This window comes from Temnothorax americanus, unplaced genomic scaffold, assembly GCF_048541705.1.
Source record: "Temnothorax americanus isolate GAGA-0224 unplaced genomic scaffold, ASM4854170v1 Scaffold9, whole genome shotgun sequence".
Classification (NCBI taxonomy): Eukaryota; Metazoa; Arthropoda; class Insecta; order Hymenoptera; family Formicidae; genus Temnothorax; species Temnothorax americanus.
Genome location: NW_027509812.1, coordinates 3930618 through 3949863, shown reverse-complemented (window position 1 = coordinate 3949863; position 19246 = coordinate 3930618). Strand labels below are relative to the sequence as shown.

General features: G+C 40.9%; 1 protein-coding gene across 3 annotated transcripts in view; it reads left to right on the top strand.

Moving 5' to 3' along the window:
• Positions 1 to 19246, top strand: part of Ph4alphaefb (prolyl 4-hydroxylase subunit alpha-1) — a 150177-nt gene that overhangs the window by 47904 nt on the left and 83027 nt on the right. The window contains exon 2 of one of the 3 annotated variants that reach the window (XM_077425699.1): positions 19055 to 19213. The exons of the other annotated variants lie outside the window; for them this stretch is intronic. The gene's annotated coding sequence lies outside the window, so the exon portion shown is untranslated. The remainder of the gene's footprint in view (positions 1 to 19054; positions 19214 to 19246) is intronic. 3 annotated transcript variants of the gene reach the window in all.

Genomic DNA, 19246 nt, shown 5'->3' with positions numbered 1-19246 from the left:
TTCAATTTAGTTGATGTTACGTGCGTACATGTAAGTTATCAAACAATTATTTTATCCAAGTTAATTTTCAGGACAAACCAAATATCCATTCGATACTCTCTTTGATATTCTTCTACGAAATTTTCGCGAATGGCGTTAATGCGCTAACAGATGCAAATTACATAATCGCATCCGTGTTAATTAATACGTCTGAGTCAGCTTTGCGCACGGAGATTCCCCGCAACTAATGGGCAAGCTCTCGAATTTCATGATGCGTACTTGTCCATATGTATGTACATAATGCTATTTCACGTAGCATTCCACGAGATAAAAATATTTTCAAGTTACTATTCGATGCAATATAACGACGCAATTCAATATTATATGTAAATTAAACGATATTTCTTGCAATAATAATAAACAAATACATTCTTCTTTTGATAATCCATATTAGACATCTACTGGATAATTCTCTCTTCAAATAAATTAAGAGTAAAATATCTCGACAATTATTGCAGATGAGTAGATATATATGTTAGAAAAAGAAAATATTACGTTAATTTCTCAAAGAAAAAATATTTGTTTCAACAAATCGATTACTCGCGTACCGCACGTTTCGAGTGACATGGAAAACTTTTCGCGATGCAAATTGACGTCGATTCGTACGTGTCAAACGGCTGGTCTTCAAAAATTGAGAGCTCCCCGCGTAGCGTAACTATTTGCATGTTGGTATTGTAACGGTATGCTATTGCTGCAATCGCCACGACGGTTTTCACCGTTACGCGGTGCAGTTTCACGGTTGTAATCGAAATGATGGTTGCACCTCGGGGAACCGTGCGGTTTTCGCCGCGCGCTGTTTGTACGATCTTCCGCGGGGGCATATTATGCGCCAAACCAAAAACCACAGACGACGAACTTCGCGGACCCAGTCATGATTAAACCAGTATTAAACCCGAGCTCCGGAACGCGGGTACGTTGGTACGACGACGACCAGTCGAAATGCTCGTGTAACAACAAAAATCGGCACGCTTCGATGTCTTTTCTTTTTTTTTCCTTTTTTTTTAGAACAAGAATCAATAACGCGAATAATCGGTTAATTTGAGTCGATTAAGGCCCCCGATTGCTGCAAACGTGATTTATTAATAAAAATTTGAAGCGATTGAGCGATTCGGCAAAAGAAGTATTTTTGTCGCTGACATTTATCGAAATGTTAAAGTTCGCGCGTCAAGAGATTTACCTCACGCTCTAAATTTGCGTATTGTCCATTGTCGAGAGAATTAACTATCGCCAAATTTATAGTCAAGCAGATTTTCTATGGGAATAAACGGTAACGTTCCTATTTACCGTTGAATTCGGCCCGTTTGCGATCGATCGCGATCAACTGACGAGTTAACCGCGCTAAATCCCGCGGGAATAGCCGTACAGGTCAACCTGTAAATCCGTACGCAATGAAGAAACGAAATTTACGGGCGATACGTGTAAGCACGTCCCAGTATAAAATCGTCTCGCCGGAACTTTCGAAACGACCGATTCCTGCAATCGCGTAGAAATATTTAAAGTTTTGACCCCGGAACGTTTGAAAAATAAATAGCGGCCAGCTGAATTTTCAATATAAAAAAAAGAAAACGAAGGAAATGTATATGAAAAGAATACATATCTATGAAAAAATGTGCGAATTCTGATACACTCTCTATACTCGTGTCACAGAAATCAATATTTATATGCTAATGTAATACTTGTTAACTATAATGAGCAAATCTAATTAAAAAGTGACATCCATTCGCACGTCAAACGACACCGAAATTTTTCCCGATTCTTCTTTCCTGATCATTCTCCGTGACTTTTTTTGTCCTTATCAGGAACTCCTTTCGTTATCGGTATATTTATCTACCCCCGACTTTTAACCGATAATTAATTAATCGTCTCCTTTTCAAGTTCATAGGAATTGATCCTCGTTAGCCCGATGCGGTTAAAGAAGAACGGAGGGTGAGGCAGTGCCGCCGTAACAGTTCGGCGTAAAATGGGATATCTGCTCTTTGCCTAGAGAAATTCCTTTTTACTGTCTGGCGAATTCCACGCCAAAATTCCACAGATTTCCGGGAACGCATCGAGAATTCCTGTTTCTTTCTTCTTTTCTAAAATTGCAATTTTACGTGACATTTTTTTATTTTACTCTTCGGATGATATTCAGATTTCATTAATTCGATTCATTGATATTGAATATTGCGCAGGAACATCTCAACTTCACATAGATCTCTTTTTCAAACACTAAACTTATTACTTATATTCAATCCTATTATGATTGAAAATACTATCGCTTATTTTACATCTTTAATATCATGTTTTCTAACACGAACAACGAAAAACAAGGGATTGAGATTTCCGTTAAAGATAGATATGAGCTAGTTTATCACATTCAACATGGAATATTCTATGTCTCTCGCGGTATAATACATACAATATATTTAAATGAGGAAACTGTGATAGACCATTGACAGCGATTAATCTCTGCGGTAACGCTCTTATCTTCGATTTGTAGTCCTCGATAATAAGTTATATACTGAACCGGTGGTTATGTACACTGTATATACACGTATCAATATGTCTAGATATCCGAACATGTTTAAATACGTAAAAAAACACGTGAAAATTTCGGCGAGACTTTTTTACTTTTTCGTTTATTCTCTTGGAGGAGAGAGAAAAAGCGTTTCTCAATTCATCCATAGATCTATTTATACCTCGCGCCCTACACATCTGGAAATACCTCATACCCACCCGAAATTTTACGCGACTCCGCTGAAAAAGGATGTACGCGCGTATAGGAAAATAAGTGTGCATCGTGACATGACGAGCCCTCGAGAAACCGTGCAACCCCTGAGAAACAAGAAACTTCCTAAAATATTCCTGGCTGGAGACGCTATTAGGTGAACCGGCATGTGTGCGCGTACGTGCACTTCGGCTCAGAGAATACTTTATCGCGCATGAATAATGTATTCGGTCGGTGCTGATAGCATAGACCAACATTTAGGCGGCTTCGACCAATATTGATACGCACGCTTTCGACGTGCGCTCTTGCGCCTCTCTCCTGGTTTCCTGGTGTTTCTCTCTTACTCTCTATCTTCCTAAATTTGTGTATGCGTGTGCGTAATGTATATATAGAGTGTGCATACGTACCTCGTCCAGCACGCGGTTCATCAACGATCTCTTTGCGTCCTTTTTCCTTTTCCATTTTCTTCGTCCCGCTCGGTCCCGCTCGTTGATATTTAAACGAGGCACGCGCGTATATATGTCTCCGGGGAGACGAGCGACACGCACGGTGGACGGTGATTGCTTACGTGGCTGCTGCTATGCCAACCTGTAGGTAACTAGCTTCCAGTAAACAGTTCTCTCGTGCAACGACGGAAACCGACCGTGGATGCTGACGACTTGTAAATATTTGTGGCCATCGTGCATGTACCCCGTCAGCTAGCGGGAGTACTTTAACGAATATAACGCAATATGTAGCGCACTACGTTGGTCGCGTTACGTGACAGAATGTATTAGTCCGTGCCGTGTGAGATTGCAATATCGATTTGGGGCAATCGAGCACAAGCGCTCATTCATTACATCCGATTTACAACGAGAAACGTTAGCGGCGTTCAGTCGTTACTTCATTTTTCATTTCGCCATTAATTTTTTTTTTTCAATTCTTTACATCCCGTTACGTAAGAACGCATCACGAGAAAGCATGTAGAACCCCAAGTTCCCCACACGCAAGGATCGAGAAAGGTATCGAGAAATCGCGACTTTCACAGCCAGTCATAAAGAGGAAAAGAAATTTTTTTTATTTATAGATTACTTCAGTTTTTCAGAAAATGTTTATCTTAATGAAATCGGTGCGCGTTTGTGGATTCCGGTTTAAAGGTATGATTTCGCGCATACTTGAGAGAGTAAATCGTACGTATCTCAATATAGAATAATTTTCTCTTGATAATAGTATCGGAGAACCAATGACTTCCGCATTTTGTCAGCGGGTCGAGGTCGCAGATGAAAGAGTCACGTTGCAGAAGGATGCAATTCCGGCTTACGTCACAAATGACAACTAATAGAAAATCGTAGGATATTCCAGAGACGGTAGAAGCGATTTACGTAATGCTCTTTTGCTTCCACGGCGGCGTTAACTGAACCTGCGAATAAAAGTTTCGAGCGGCGACGAAGGGTTCCATTATCCTCTCGTTAAACTTATTTCCTCGTCGCCTCCCGCTTCTCGAGCAGGGGGAAGACTCTTTCCTAAGAGCGCGCATAATCGCGACATTGCGTCAGCTGTCTTTTTTTTCCTTTCCTCCTCTTTCTCCTCTTCTTTTTTATAATACGCGATGATTTATCTCGGCAACGGCAGGATAATTACGTGCGTCGGAGACCTTTAATTTGCAGCGTACCCCAACCGCCGCACGAAACTAGAAAGTGCGCGCGTGTAATAGAATCCGATTGTTGTAATAGGCATTTTATTCGGGCTCATCTGCCGATCCGTTCGGTATCGGAGAGACTTTCTCTCGCGACGCGACGCAACGTGACGCGATACGGCGCGATGCTTTGTCTCGCGGCGCGGATGAACTTTAACGGGGTTCGAGATGCTCCAAAGAAAAGGATTTAGAAAGGAGCGAATGCGACATTTGCTCACGACGCGACTGCGACTTTGACATACAAAGGGTTAAATCAGCACATGCTGGATCAGTGGTTCGCAAAACGATTATTGTTCAATTAATCGAACGGTACTCTAGTACAATGAACGTGTGTGTATTCAGAAATTTACGTTAAAATATATTGCAGTTTAGTCCTGGTTCATCTGGTTTTGGTGCGATTTAGTAAAATTAAGTGCATTTTAATTATTAAGCGATAATTATACAAATGATACTCTTATGATAATAACAGTAATTTATAAATGGGTTTTGCCGCGACATGGAAACACACTAATTACGTCCAGCTTTGTTGTACATATATTACGATGTTGAAAGAGTAGAGGTATACGTTGATGCTACCAGAATTTACGCAAAAAAGAAATTTCGGTCTCGCGCATTTTTTTATTATAAGATGAAATTAAATTAATTTCAACAGAGTCACATTTTTAATTATTATAATTATAATCTGTAAATGAGTTTTCTGCGACTAAGAAAAACATGTTAATGGCATTCAGTTTTAATAATCATTTATGTTTTATTGCAACAATTCCTTTTTCGTCTCTCAAAGGATTCTTTAGAGACTATTTAAATTAAACAGACAGGAATATAAATATAGTTTAGCCTTGCTAAATGTGTATTCACGAAAATGCTGACTTAGCAAACGTATAATAGTTGCGAGAACGTAAAGAGTAAATGTATTAATTACGTAGCTATAATTAACGCAAAATGATTGAGCTTTTAACGAGTCTCGTTGGTTACCGTATTTGGTTGAGTGCAATTAAATATTGGTATATTCTTGGACAGAATTTTTGCTGCCATTTTAGGCGAGGATATTATTGATATTTGTTCGTTTCTTTCACCTTTATGTATTGTTCGACGGATTAATGAAATATAAAGGTGGCACTAATCGCGCAGGAATTATCAATTATAATACGATTCGATAACATTACAGATATTGCGTGCTTCAATCCCGACAGAAATATAAATTCTATTCCGATCGTGAAAAACAATCCTCGCCGATAGGATTTTATTCGTCGCAAGTTGCTCGCGATAACGCGAATCTAACCGGGCGGCGAAAACTGGAATAAAAATTTCGTCGGAGCGGCGAATCGGAAATAAAATAATGGCGCGGTTTCAACCGCCATGAAACGTTTATTAGCTGATACGTCGCAACTCTCCCGTGACTGTTTCCGACGTTTATTGCCGACTGTTACTTTTAACCACGGTAAAGTAATCCCCACGGAATATTTGATCCCGACCGCGTGCAGCCGTTTTAACCCTCATTGTGGCGGCATAGTTTGATGAGGGCCGTAAGTTCGCGTCGACGTTTTTACCTCATCCTCCTCCTCATCTTCGCTACGCTCGCGCACGTGCATCTCGCAAAGTACAGCAGTATTCAGCAAAGTACACCATTTGCATACGGAGTGCCGTAACATATCATGTTCCGAGAGATAGACCGAGGAATATCAGCGTCGTTGACATTCGTCAGCAATGCATTTCTCTGAGAATGAGTAGGATGACGTGCGAAAATAGATGCAACGATGTTAAAGAATTAACGCGTTAAAGAACATTTTCAGATTATTTAACATTTAACTTCCAAGTTAAATAAACTTATTTTCGTTCAACGATCTTACTTTACAGCTATTAAATAACTTATAAACATCAGGAAATTGACTTTAAGTGGACTATTCAAAACCCATAATGATGGGAGACAGTAAAATCGATAAAACCGCTAGCGAATTGCAGGAAGGGGTCATTCTAATTCCTATATACTTATGTAATAATTAAAACATTACGTGGTAAATTTTTACTGTTGGAAGATGTATTGGTGTATATACGTGTGATGAGTATATATGTATCGATAAATTAATTTATACGGTAATAGAAATAAATACGATCTATCTATCCTACCATTCGCTGCCGTTCGTTATTCATCGTCGCACATTTATTTTATTTTGCGCGACATTCTTTGTCTCGGATATAAATACGATAAAAAATTGGACGAGCTTTCATAAAATCGGGAACGCGGACTCGGTCATTAAAACGGCGTCAAATAAGTGCGAGACTTAAATATAGCATCGATGCGCCGCGCCCGCCGCCATGAGTGCATTCATCGTCCGGCCGGCCCTATTATTCGCGCTCGCGTTTGACGTTTCGGTAAATATAAATCACAACCGGCGCGGCGTCTAAGGAGCTCCCGGATTATTGTCCGTGTCGACTGAAGCCCAGGAACACGCCGCGCGCCGGGAGTTCTTCCCGATGACAAACGTACATTGTTCGCTCCTCTCCCTCCCTTCCCTCGTGCCATTGTTGCGCCGCAACAATGAGGCAATATATACGAATGTGCCCGGCACGGGTACCTCGGTGGAAACTCCTCCAGCGGCGCGGCGCGGCGACTAACGGGTGTTGCTTTTTGTCCCGAAAATGCAAATTGCGACTCCTATCGCGGCGGTCGTTCCAACACGACTGGAATTAATCAATTCTCTCGTACTTGTACCGCACTTGGTGCAATCCCCGCCTCTTATCCGTGTTAACTGCGCAAGTTACGCGATTAGTGCTCTTATCGCTACATTGCTCCGCGCGGCCGTCGCGTTCGACACTGCTGTGAATGCTGTGATCTCACGATCGAGCTACCGCGCGCTCTCTCGCATAAACGAATCGTTCCGACGAATCACAACGCAAATATAGAATATGCGCCCAGAATCTGAAATATGGTTCTTGCGCTGCGCTTAGGAGCGCTTTTCGCGCAGGTCATCGTGTGTTCAAAAGCTACAGCGTAATTTAAGTTATTTTACGTGTAAGAGGCATTCTTGCGGCGTTCACAAAATCGAGAGCAACCGGCGGAAAAAGACGACCGCTTATCTTCCTCGCGCCGGGAGAATGGCGAGGCAACTTTGTTAGTGAGAATTAGCTGCTCCCCCTTTCAGGAAGGAAAGTTTCTCTCCTGAAAACAACGTCGCGCCGGCGCGACAATTTCGGAGACGCCGGGAAAAGCTCGCGCCGCGCCGGAGCGCAACGCACCAAATTCGTTAGATATATGCGCGAGATAATCGTTATTTATTTTTCGCTGCAAGAAAAGAAAGAACGTGTAACGGCCGGGAGGACGCGGATCCGAGCAACGTTAGCCCGTGAACAATTCGCGCACGGCGTACGAATATTCCTAATTTTAATGGAGATTCCGTTACGCGGAACGTATTTATCCGTCTCTCCCTGCGCCTCGCGATTACAAAGGACGAAATTCCGCGAATGAACAAACGGCACAACCGAAGCGAACTCTTGGCGGATTAAGGGAGTGATTTCCGCGAAATTGCAGCTGCGCCATGGCATAATAATTCAAAACTAATTGCCGTGCTTGCGGTAATTATTTCCTCGTGTGCGCCTTCCCCCCAAGGGTCCCTCCTCGCGATATCGTCGGTTACACTTTTACAAGATAATGACCGTTGTGAAAATTTTATCGCGCCAGCTAATTCCGCCTGTGTCTATGACCCACACTTTATTAATCCGCGCAGGCTGCAGGCTGCAACTTTTTCGGTGTACTTTATTTTATTTGGTGATGAAATTTGTATTACTTAATACGTGTAAATGTATAACGAGATGAATATTTCATTTTTTCGACATTTTTGGATATAAAAATAGTTTATTAAGTTGTCTAGTAATATCAGTATTTGCGACATCGATAATTATTTGTTAAATATATATTATATTATTTTATCTATTTTTTAATTCGTCAACATTTATTTATGGATATGAAGCGAAAAACTTAGACGGGGATAAAAATTTATTTTTGTAACGGAGCGGTATAATAAAAATTCGGTTGATCAGAGCTCTTGAATTCGGAATTTGATACCAAATCAGATCTTAATGAACAAACTATTATTCGAAATGGAGACGAGTTGATCAACCATTATCAAATGATCATAGAGAGGTATTTAGTGTGCAACGTGCATGATTATTCATAGCTGCGCCGACGCCGGCGCCGCGGCGCGGCGCTCCTGTTAGCTTTGTTCCACTCTGATTTAGAAACGATCGATCGCCCGGTTCAACATCGATAAATGATGCACCGCGTCGGAAAGAGTATAACCCCATGCTGTCGCTATTAATACCGAATTCCATCGGGATTTTCAATATTTCAAGCGAAATGGTAATGTTCTATAAAGCTGCATAAAACCATGCTGTTGTACAAAACCACGCGTTTGAAATTTCTGATAAAAATTACATAATATGCGGTTAAAGTTTCCAATCCAATAATAAAATTTTGAAATTACACGAAAGTTTAAATATACGATCGTGCAATGGGTAAAAAAGAATGGCCATCAGATAAAATTAATTGACATTTAATCTTATTATACATTAATTATACCCGGAGATTTTTAATGGCAAATCAAAATTAATTCGCGCGGAATTTAATTCTATCGACTTTTGCCTAGCTCATTTTCGGAATTAAGGATTTTAACGTGTTTGCAAGAAGATCCGGGATGTCACGGATCCACATCCCGCTTTTCCATCTCTGACGTTGAGCCGCGAATGTTCGGGGAAACGACAAGACCGTCTAATGAGCAGACTAGACCGTATACACAGCGCGGATCCGTGAATGGGAGATAAGCTTAAGTCGACCATCACCGGTTGCTCGTCGTCGTCTACGTCTACGGCATTCGCTATACGTCCGAATTGTATGCCGTACATCGCCATGCAACGTATATACACGCAGAATATAGGTATTCTAGCGTCAGTTGCGCCCAGCCTAGACATCTCCTCCCAGGCACTCGAGGTTTATTGTTGGTTTCTCGGTGTTGCGGCGAGAACTCGCGCTATCTTCCGTTACCCAGCATCTGCCGGTCGGTTGGTCGGTCGGTCTTACGGTAATCCGCAATGCAATTTAGGAAGAACAACGTTTCGCGGCGGTGGATTTAACGTTATAACGCTAAGATAGTACTCGTATTTCTCTGATTTTTTCACGATATACCTATACCACATCTGGTGATGATATTTCTCAAAGTTTTGATAAAACTTGCATGATGTAATGTATAAAAAATGTATATTTGTAGATACAATCAAGAGAGTCATCACATCAGAAAAATTTGGGACAGTATACCTCTGTTATAACCATTTTAGAGTTAATGGACGTTCGTAATTCTTTTCTTACGCAAAGGTTTTTGTCGTCTTTACGAAGGTTTCCTTATGCAAGGTGGTAGAACCCGAACTTAATTTTAATGGCAGTTTCTTTGATGAATTTGCAATCGATTTTCCTTGAGAAGAAAACGTTGAGGAAGTTAATATTCGTTATTGACTAATTTAATTTAAAAATGTAGTTTAATAAATTCTTGATTATGTTCTTTAAATACATGTCCCGCATTGCTCATTATGCGAATAACGAAGTAACAGTTTGAAAAATCCTAAATTCATGATGCGAGCGAATCATACGTCTGCGTATGTACTTGCAATGCCGATCTTTTCTACGATTGTGCAACGCGTGCAAAGTGTCATGTGTCTTTTACGGAAATGAATATATGCCGTAAATATGATCGACACGGACTCGCATGTGCAAGAAATATTAAAAATCTTATTAAGCCAAAATTGTTAGGTCACTATAATTAATGCATTAATTAGACCAAAAACGTTGTAAACAACAATGCAAAGTAACCAATAGTTCTATATAAAATTGTCTAGGTGTTTATTTAAATATTTTGCATTACGCATATATTTTAGTGTTAAAAATATGTGAGGTAAATGCGCGATCTGAGTTTTCAAAATTTGAGCAAGTTCTCTACCAGTGTGTTTGATAGCACCGCTGTTTGCAAAGACGCGCTTAATTCGATCTTGAGCGCTGGTTATAGACAGATAGATTTTGCAGTATTCACCGTATTTCGGGAGAATGAAAGGGTTAGAACTAGAGAACTAACTAGCAACGGGGCAAGATCGTAAGTACAACTTGGTTGGCCGTACGCCGCAGGGCTCACGGAGAGTAGAAAGCACAACGGTAACGTAATCAGAACTTTTAAGTTTTTGTGTCAAGTTTTATATAAAATCTGCTATTGGTATCTTTGTCTTTGAATTGAAGACGGCAACATCAAGAAAATTGTCAAATGCAAATTAATCGAAATCGATAGAAGAAAGATAGGATAAATTTACGAATAAATATGACATAAATGTGTTATAGAATTATTTTTCACCATATCTCTTTAAAATTATTGAATTTTAATAATGTATTTAATAATGAATTAAAGAGAGGATAGGAAAAAATTTACTTTTATATTGTAATACAAAGTGATATGTAACTGTGATTATTGATATTAAAAGAATCTGCGTGATTAATTCTATACCGGTTCGTGAAAAAATGTTCATTTACCTCACATTTTATTTTATTTTATTTTATTTTATTTTATTTTATTTTATTTTATTTTATTTTATTTTATTTTAAGTGATACGAAGAGAGCGTGTGATATAAATTGAGAAATATTGATAAGCTATGATAGATTAGTAAATTAAAATTGGCGTATTGTCAAAATAAATGCAATCAATAATTATGAGCGTGTCATTATTAAATAAATTAATTGGAATAACGAAAATAAGGAATTTTTCTCCAAAAAATCTGAATGATCGATAATTTGAAAACTCTTTCATATTTTCATCTCAGTATCCGCTCTTTTTCTTTTCCAAAAATATCTGAAAAGAAGATCTACTTCCTGTATTTATCGACTGCTTCACTTACTCGTACCGTGTAACAGCTACATCCCCCGAGAGGAGAAGAGATACATTCTGGCCGTTATTCACGTTTGTCGCTTTAACAGCTGCGCGAGTCGTTTCTCGTTCCTTGTAGTTTATCCGCGACTGCTAAGTGCCAAGGTACATCGAAAGCAGAGCTGTCCGCGTAGTTTGCTCGCATAATTCCCGAGTTTTCCCAGTCTCGTCGGATACACGATTAGACGCGTCCCGCGAGGCGAGTATACCGCGACGCACAAAAGTCGGAACACTCGTTTGTGACGATGACGACGGCGAGGACGACGCGATTATCTCATCGCGCGGAGAACAGCGCGCGTCAGATTACAGCATCAGTGCATTCCCTTTTATTACTCTAGCTCGCCTGCGGCACGCTGATGCTTCCCGGCGTGGACGGAATTAATATGGATTGTGCTGAAACGACAAGTTGCTTATCGGAGAGAAAGTAAAAATTTTTCAAAGAAATAGAAATTTATCTGCATCTTCTTTCAAAATTTAGATCTAACGTCACTGATCGACAAATTAATCATTCACCGCATTTTTACATCGGTATGTCACCTCGAGGCTTAACTGCAGAACAAACTATTTTATCTTGTAACAAAAAGTTTTGTTGACAGAGAAATATTTATTTTTAAGAAGCGAGCTAGGAAGAAGGGAGAGAAATATCGCTTCTGATGCGAGAAACAGTTTAGACTTATTTGAAAAAGTTCCAGCGAAATGTATCTGGAACTGCAAAGATGGAAAAGATTCCGTGACGCTTTCAAGCTCAATTTTTTTTTTTTTTTTTTTTTTTAATTATTTTTGCTACGACGCTATATTTCCATTTCTTATTATTTGTATTCTTTATTAAGAAAGATAAAGAGCGCGACGTTACAACTGGAAGTCTTCGAAAGTATGATTGATAGCGTGCGGTGCGGATTTTACCCCGGTAAAATATTGCGCGGCGTGTTCCCATATTTTCTTCCGCGAGCATCATTTATTACGAACGAAAACGGCGCGTAACGTTTGATCCTAATGGTTTTATTATCTCCGTCGTCGCTTCTGTTTCGTTTTCTCGTGTACCGCGGCGCATTACATGCCCGGTCGGGACATCTGTCCATCTGCCACGTGGAAAGCGTGCTTTCTACCGCGTATGTTACTCGGCTTCATCCATATGCAATCTGTAAAGTAGCCGTAAAACATTACCCGCCACAGGCGAAACGGCGAATTATAGACGTTGATAGTGTGCGCGTATATGATCTGTCCGATTTAATTCGCCTGTCGCTTCGAATGAAAACCACCGCAATACCTGTGTTATATATATTCTACCCTCTCTGACTAATTTTCTCCCGTATTTCCTTTCGAGTAAATAAATAAAGAATTTCCCGTTTCACACCTGCACTTTATTTTTCTGGGAATTATTTGTCTATTGAAATGCTTGGGAATTTTAACAAGCTACATTTTTTTAGATTATATATACATTCCATTGACGTTCCTTTTCCCAATTGAGTCGTGTCCGAAGAAAATCCGGAATACATCGAAAGTATTTTAGCGTTTTCTCGTGATCGTCTTCTGTAACACTATTATTAGCGATATAAATAAATTGACATTTTTGCAGTTATTATTTCAACAATCATCAACGAAAAATATTTACTCAAGATTACAAGTTTATTACTCAAGTTGAATTTTAGTTTGACCGTCTTCTGTTACGTTTTTATGTCATAAAACCTTTTTCAATCTATCAAAAAATTTCTTTATTTAATGAACATATTTAGATACAAGCGGAAAGAAATTTTACAATAAAAAATCCAGAATAAATTTTAGATAATATTTCCGGGCAAATTAGATACATATTTGTTTGATAATTGGACAATTTTCGGTAATTCGGTTACATATTTAACATTTCTCTGATTGAGGAATTAATATCATAATTTCGCTTTCATAAAATCTGGGAATTTTTTTAAGTGGAAAGTTATGTAAATTGGAAACCTGTCCGCATTTTTGTACGTTGGATATTTTATAAACGGACGTTAATACAATTGTATTTATAAATGGTTGTAATTCTCGAAAAACGTTATACGAAACATTTTTAATCCGTTTTCAACGCTGCAACGCCAACTTAAGCGAATCGGTTGTAACATCAATTGATTACTCTACGTCTACGACATCGTGCCTAATGATTTTTGCAGACGCGCAGATCATTAGTCAATTAATGTCGGCCTTGTCCACCGTAATCGCGTGTTAGCATGACATCCGTCGTAACAGAGACGCGTGGTAAACAGTCAATCGTGGAATGTTCATTTCCGCGAGCGTCGCAGGACAATGAACGCTAAACGGATCCTGCCGCAGGGCAGCCAGGATACGACTGATGTACATATACGTCCGCCGAGTGACGTATATACACGTAATGGCCTGCAAATGGCAACTTCGGGATGGTCTACGCGCATAATCAGATGCAGCAACGAGCATTCAATTAACTCCGGTAAGCAATCCATTTAGAGATGAAAAGGCTGGCTGTTTTGGTTATCTTTGGTTGAAAAAAGTTTGCGAACGCGATCATATTTTAAATATTATATCCACTTTTATTTTAATTAAATGGCATTATCAATGATCAATGAAACAAAAGAAACTTTTTCTGGCGTATAATAAATATCACGTTTAGGAAACTAAATTCATGAACTAAGATACTCAAGATAACACGATGACACGAATAACCCATTTTTCAAATAAAGCAACTATGAGATTGACAGCTTTCCTCCTTTCGCAATTTGCATTATCCTATAACAGCCTAACTGGCATGAGCGTACGAACTACGAACATCTGACAATTATGTGATATCGCCGTGCATTTTTCACGAGTGCGCGATGCCAACAATGTCTCCGAGACAGTCAGAAATTATTCAGCCACTCATCGCGCCGTTCTCGATTTATCCTCGGGGTCGATGCACTCCGCGCGTGTGATGTGACTATCGCGCACATCCATGCCACTAACCGCGAATGATATTTAGCGATGTTCCGATGCTCCAATCGCTCTCGCGAAGAATATAACTCTCGCTGAAAGATTCACGTGGTCTCGTTGATTTTGACGTATGTGTCACGTGTCCATACGGTTCCATTCCGGTAAATGTCAAAGTTCCGCCCGACCGTTATTTGCGGTCGTCTCATTACGAATATATGCGCGAACTTTCATGGAAAACCGACCGAAATTAGCTCTCGCCGTGTTTCAGCCGTTTAAGTTTTCCATACCCGCATTCCATACCCTATTCTTTTACAAAACGCCTGACACGGTTATATTTTTATTTCTCCTTTATTCCACCGTCCACTTGTACCTCTCGCTTTAAGCACATCAAAGCGATATATAGCTGCGGTGCGGTATAAAAAGTGTAAAAAAAAGGTCCAATTTTGCAAGTGCCAAGATTTAATTGGTGACAACGCGGAAATTATGAAAAACAGGAAACCGCGCGAGAGAATAGCTCGTGCGGTTTGTGCGCGAGAGACGCGATTTTTCAGCTGGATAAGCATCCGGACTGGCCGCGCGCTGTCGTTGCTGATAAGCGCCTGTTTCCCTGCCGCGAAATCTCGTCTCTCTTGCGCATTCGCCAAAGCGTTGCGACGTGAAGCAGCGAGGGTTGCGATGCAAAACGAGAGAAAAAAGGGAGGAGAGGAGGGGGGAAAAAGGACGGTACTCGAATCAACTCGCGTCCGACGACTATTTGTCACGCGGCACGGCCGGCCCGCCGCCGCTGCCGTTTCTTCACGAGGTGCTCGGTTTACGCATTAATCCAGCTAGATGAGAGGGAAAAAAATTGTGCAAATAGCGCTTCAACGCAACGTAGGCAGCCGTTGCTTTATCCTTCCCCTCCTCCCGTTTCCACCCTTCTCTTTTGTACTCTGCCCTTTCTCCACGCCTTTAACGCACGGCATGCGTGCAACGTTCGCGCGAGTCGGTATGACACGCAAGCTCGTAATTAAGCTGAGCTTTAATTTATCGCTTGTAATCCGTAATTGTCAACGGCGGGGACAGAAAAAAGCGTCGGGAAATAATAATGCTAATTCGAGCAAACACGCCGAGCCATGCCGAGATGGAGACGGATTTTAATGGCGATTATAATAAACGGCGCGGCGGACCTACGGCGGTAAACGATTGAATACGGTAATCCTCAGAACAGACGAAATTAATTCAACGGGCTGACGTGGATGAAAAGACGAGTAAATCTCGACGCCATGCGCCGGTCAAACGCCGGGCCGGGACGTCACTCCACATTTCGGTGGATCGAGTTGATTGTACTTTTGACGAATACCATGCATACTGCATTTTTTTACCATGGTAAATGCGCGGTGTTTTTAGTTGCCGTTATTTAATAAATAAACGCGAATAAAAGTATAAATGAATGGTTTGATTTAAATGCTCGCGCTTTAAAATCCATTAGTTTTCTGCCATTGTATATCTAGTTTATTATTCGTCCGCTCGGATAGTTTTTATCCGACCGCTGTAAAAAATTGAGTATGAAAAACGTTTTCGTACTTCCCATACCATTACGTTCAGTTCATATAGAACGTTTCAGTGAAATATTAAGCTGATGAACTAAATCGATTGATGTGAAAATACTAATAATAAACGTAGGTAGATAATCCGCTTAATCCCAGTATAGCCAGTGAATTCTAAACACATAAATATTTTTAGGGTATCTATTAATAATTTATCTTCGCTCTATCTTGATACTTGGTACTTTTCTAATAATATATTACAAGCGAAATATAAGCTTGAAAGAGATACTCTTTTACTCTACTTAATAAGGCTCAACGTAAATATAAACGTTTATACTATGCGCCATTGTCGTTGTAAAAAGTTTTCGGTTACGACTGCACACAGTGCACACATCCCGCCCCGCAGAGAGACTTGGCGGCAACCATCGAGACTTTCGCGAGGTCGTTGAGAAATTAAAGATTCGCGGAGGGACTATAGGTACGAGGATCCATAGCTCTCGTATGACTGTTCCTTTAAAGTCCACCATTGCAGGCATTCGGCAGTCGTAGGAATAGCGGGAGGAATATTGCGGTCGCCAAGGGAAATAAATCGTGCGATATGGGCGATCGCGCGCGGATTTTACGACGGAAGGCCCGATGATTCTAAGAATGAATTTCCTCGCGCCCAAATTAATCCGCGTGCGAAACGTTGGTTTTTGTCCGTTTCCCGAGCGCATTCGCGCCACCGGCACTGACCGTCTGATCCGCGCTTTTTTTAGATGACCGAAAAACGTCGTCTTTTGGCCGCGTTAAAACCGCATTAGTAAATTTTATATAATAGTATACTTTATATTATACATAGAATATATGTATATATATATGCGAATAAATATATTTAATACAGGAAAAACGTGAATTAAACGCGAATGCAAAGTAGTGGTACAGCGCGGTTTTCCAGAACGAACTTTAATTCACCGAACCTTAACACATACCAGTGGGAGAAACTAAAGTAAAAGCACCAAATGTTAATTTTGAAAAAAATATGTATATACACAAAATGCAGTAACTGCAAAACTTCCAAATATAATCGGACATTTTTTACGATTTCTGTAGTCATGGAAATATGTTAACTCCTCTTTTCCGCACACATTCAGCGTGTTTAAATGCATGCCCTTTAAGCCCTTTTAATATGTGATTTCAACGAAATATATTTTTGCATTTGTTAAAGCAATGTTTACACGATTATTAATCTAACTGCGCAATATTGACTTGGAAAACCAGTAAATTGAGAATGTTAAGCCGCGAAAACTGCTATGTAAATAGAAAAGATAAAATCATGTTTCTCGTAAATAAAAACGAAACAGAAGGGTCGGGAGATCTCAATTACTAAATCGTAATTGAGACTCCGAATAAAGATTCTTCGGCTGGTTTTGTTTCGCAAAACCGATAATTTCTCGCGCGCTTATGCTTGCCGAGTTCACCAACTCGATTGCGCGTGTGCTGGCTGCAATGGTGGCCGAATTGAAATTCCGGGGACGAATGCATCTGAATGCGGACGCTTCGGCACTCGATGCAACGCGAATACATCACGTATGCGCCAACGGCGGAACGTCGTGCGTAGGAACGTGCCCACGGCCACGTACGCACTCTCATCCCTGCTTCGCAGGGGACATTGGCTCACACGGGGAGGGCGGGGATGAGGGCAAAGATAAGGGACTAAAAGGGACGAGAGACGCGGGTTCGTCGAAGCGAAAGAATAAACCGGAGAGTGAAGAATCGACATCAAGGGCAAGAAAGCAGATGCCTGTAAGACGGAAGAGCGAAAGAGACACATGCCTGTATAAGATGGTCCGCGCTTCGGTGCAGCCGGTCACTTACCTCTGACTTTCGGCCGCCGTATAAGGCGGTGGATCCATCCGTTTATTTTTGCTGCATTGGCTTCCACTTTTCTCATTTGAGACCAAGTAGATAGATTACGAAGGAAGGAAAGGAGAAAGAAAGAAAATATGAAGCAAGGAATTGTAACGTGTCAAACGTATCAGCATTTTCGAATTAATAATAAAGATATTTTAAATGTGTAATATTTTATATTTCCAATATTTAATACTTCAAGAAAAATTCGTTCGACATTATTCTTGAAATTCAATTGTTTTTAATCTCACCTTTTGATCGATATGTTTTCGTCACTCAGAAAAAAGAACGACGAATACGAATATATTGTAAATTTAATTGAATATCACTGTATAATAATAATTAATTACTCTATAGTATTACTCTAGTAATAATTAATTAATTAAAGATATAAAAATACGTAAGTAATCTTTACATGTAGAGACAGAACTAAGGGGAATATTCTTCTTCTAATTATCTTTTATTAAAAAATCTTCAACTGTACACACACGGCGAAAAGCCATTGCGTTACAAAGCGCAATATACGTAGGAATATCCGACAAAAAAAGGGTTGCACGAAAGCGAACGGGCAACAGGGCGGAAAGTGAAAAACAGGAGATGAAAAAAAAATAGTATAATTAATATACTCTCCATACTTTCCATTCCAACCCTCTCAATTATCGGCGCATCCATTCTGTCAGTGTTGAAATGTATAGTTAATGAAAGCGAACGAGTCGAATCGCGTCCCCGTATAATACCACGGAGGTGTGAAAGAGCGAGAAAGAGAGAGCCGATTCTGTGGCATAGATATGTTTAACGGAGACAGAGCAGAAGTACACGCTGCAACGTGAGTCGCGCGAATGCGAGAATGAGAGCGCGGGAGAACCGGCGCTTGCGGCATAGCAGCCATAGCGGCGATAGGGGGAGAGGATGAGCGAGGAGAGGGTGAGTGGTAGGTAGGGAGCGAGCGAGCGTCGCGAGTGGAGTGTCGCGCGCGCGGCAAGGCTATACGCACACCGCACACCGCACACCGGTCGCAGCATCCGTCCCGCGTCCCACGTCAGTCGGCTGCCGCGTTCCGAGGGGTTTGGTTGGTGTTGCGTGGGCGGGCGAGAAGCGAGAAGCCGGGTCGCTGGACGAACGAGAACGAGCCGCGATTGACGCGTCCGCGATATTCCGAGCGGACGGAATAGCGATAGCGCGGAATTACTTACAATTGGTAGATTTACTTGTCCCGTGTCTCTTTCGAGATCACGCGAGAAAGTCTATACCGACTTTCAAGATCACGATCAGCCGTAAGCCGGCACCGACGGCGTGTCGCGTGACTCTGTCATTTGATGTGCCGCTCCGATCTGTTGTGAATAGTTGTGCACGAGAGAGATTATCCAGCCCTCGATTCTTCGTGACTTCCTGCGTCGCCTCGTCGTCGTCGTCGTCGTCCCGGAGAGCTCGCAGATTCCCCAAGACTCTCCTGACATCGAGCGCTTGCTGGAGTTGCTGGCTCCGCGCGGAGTGATCGAACAGGTATGTGATTTTTCTACGGACTGTACACACGCG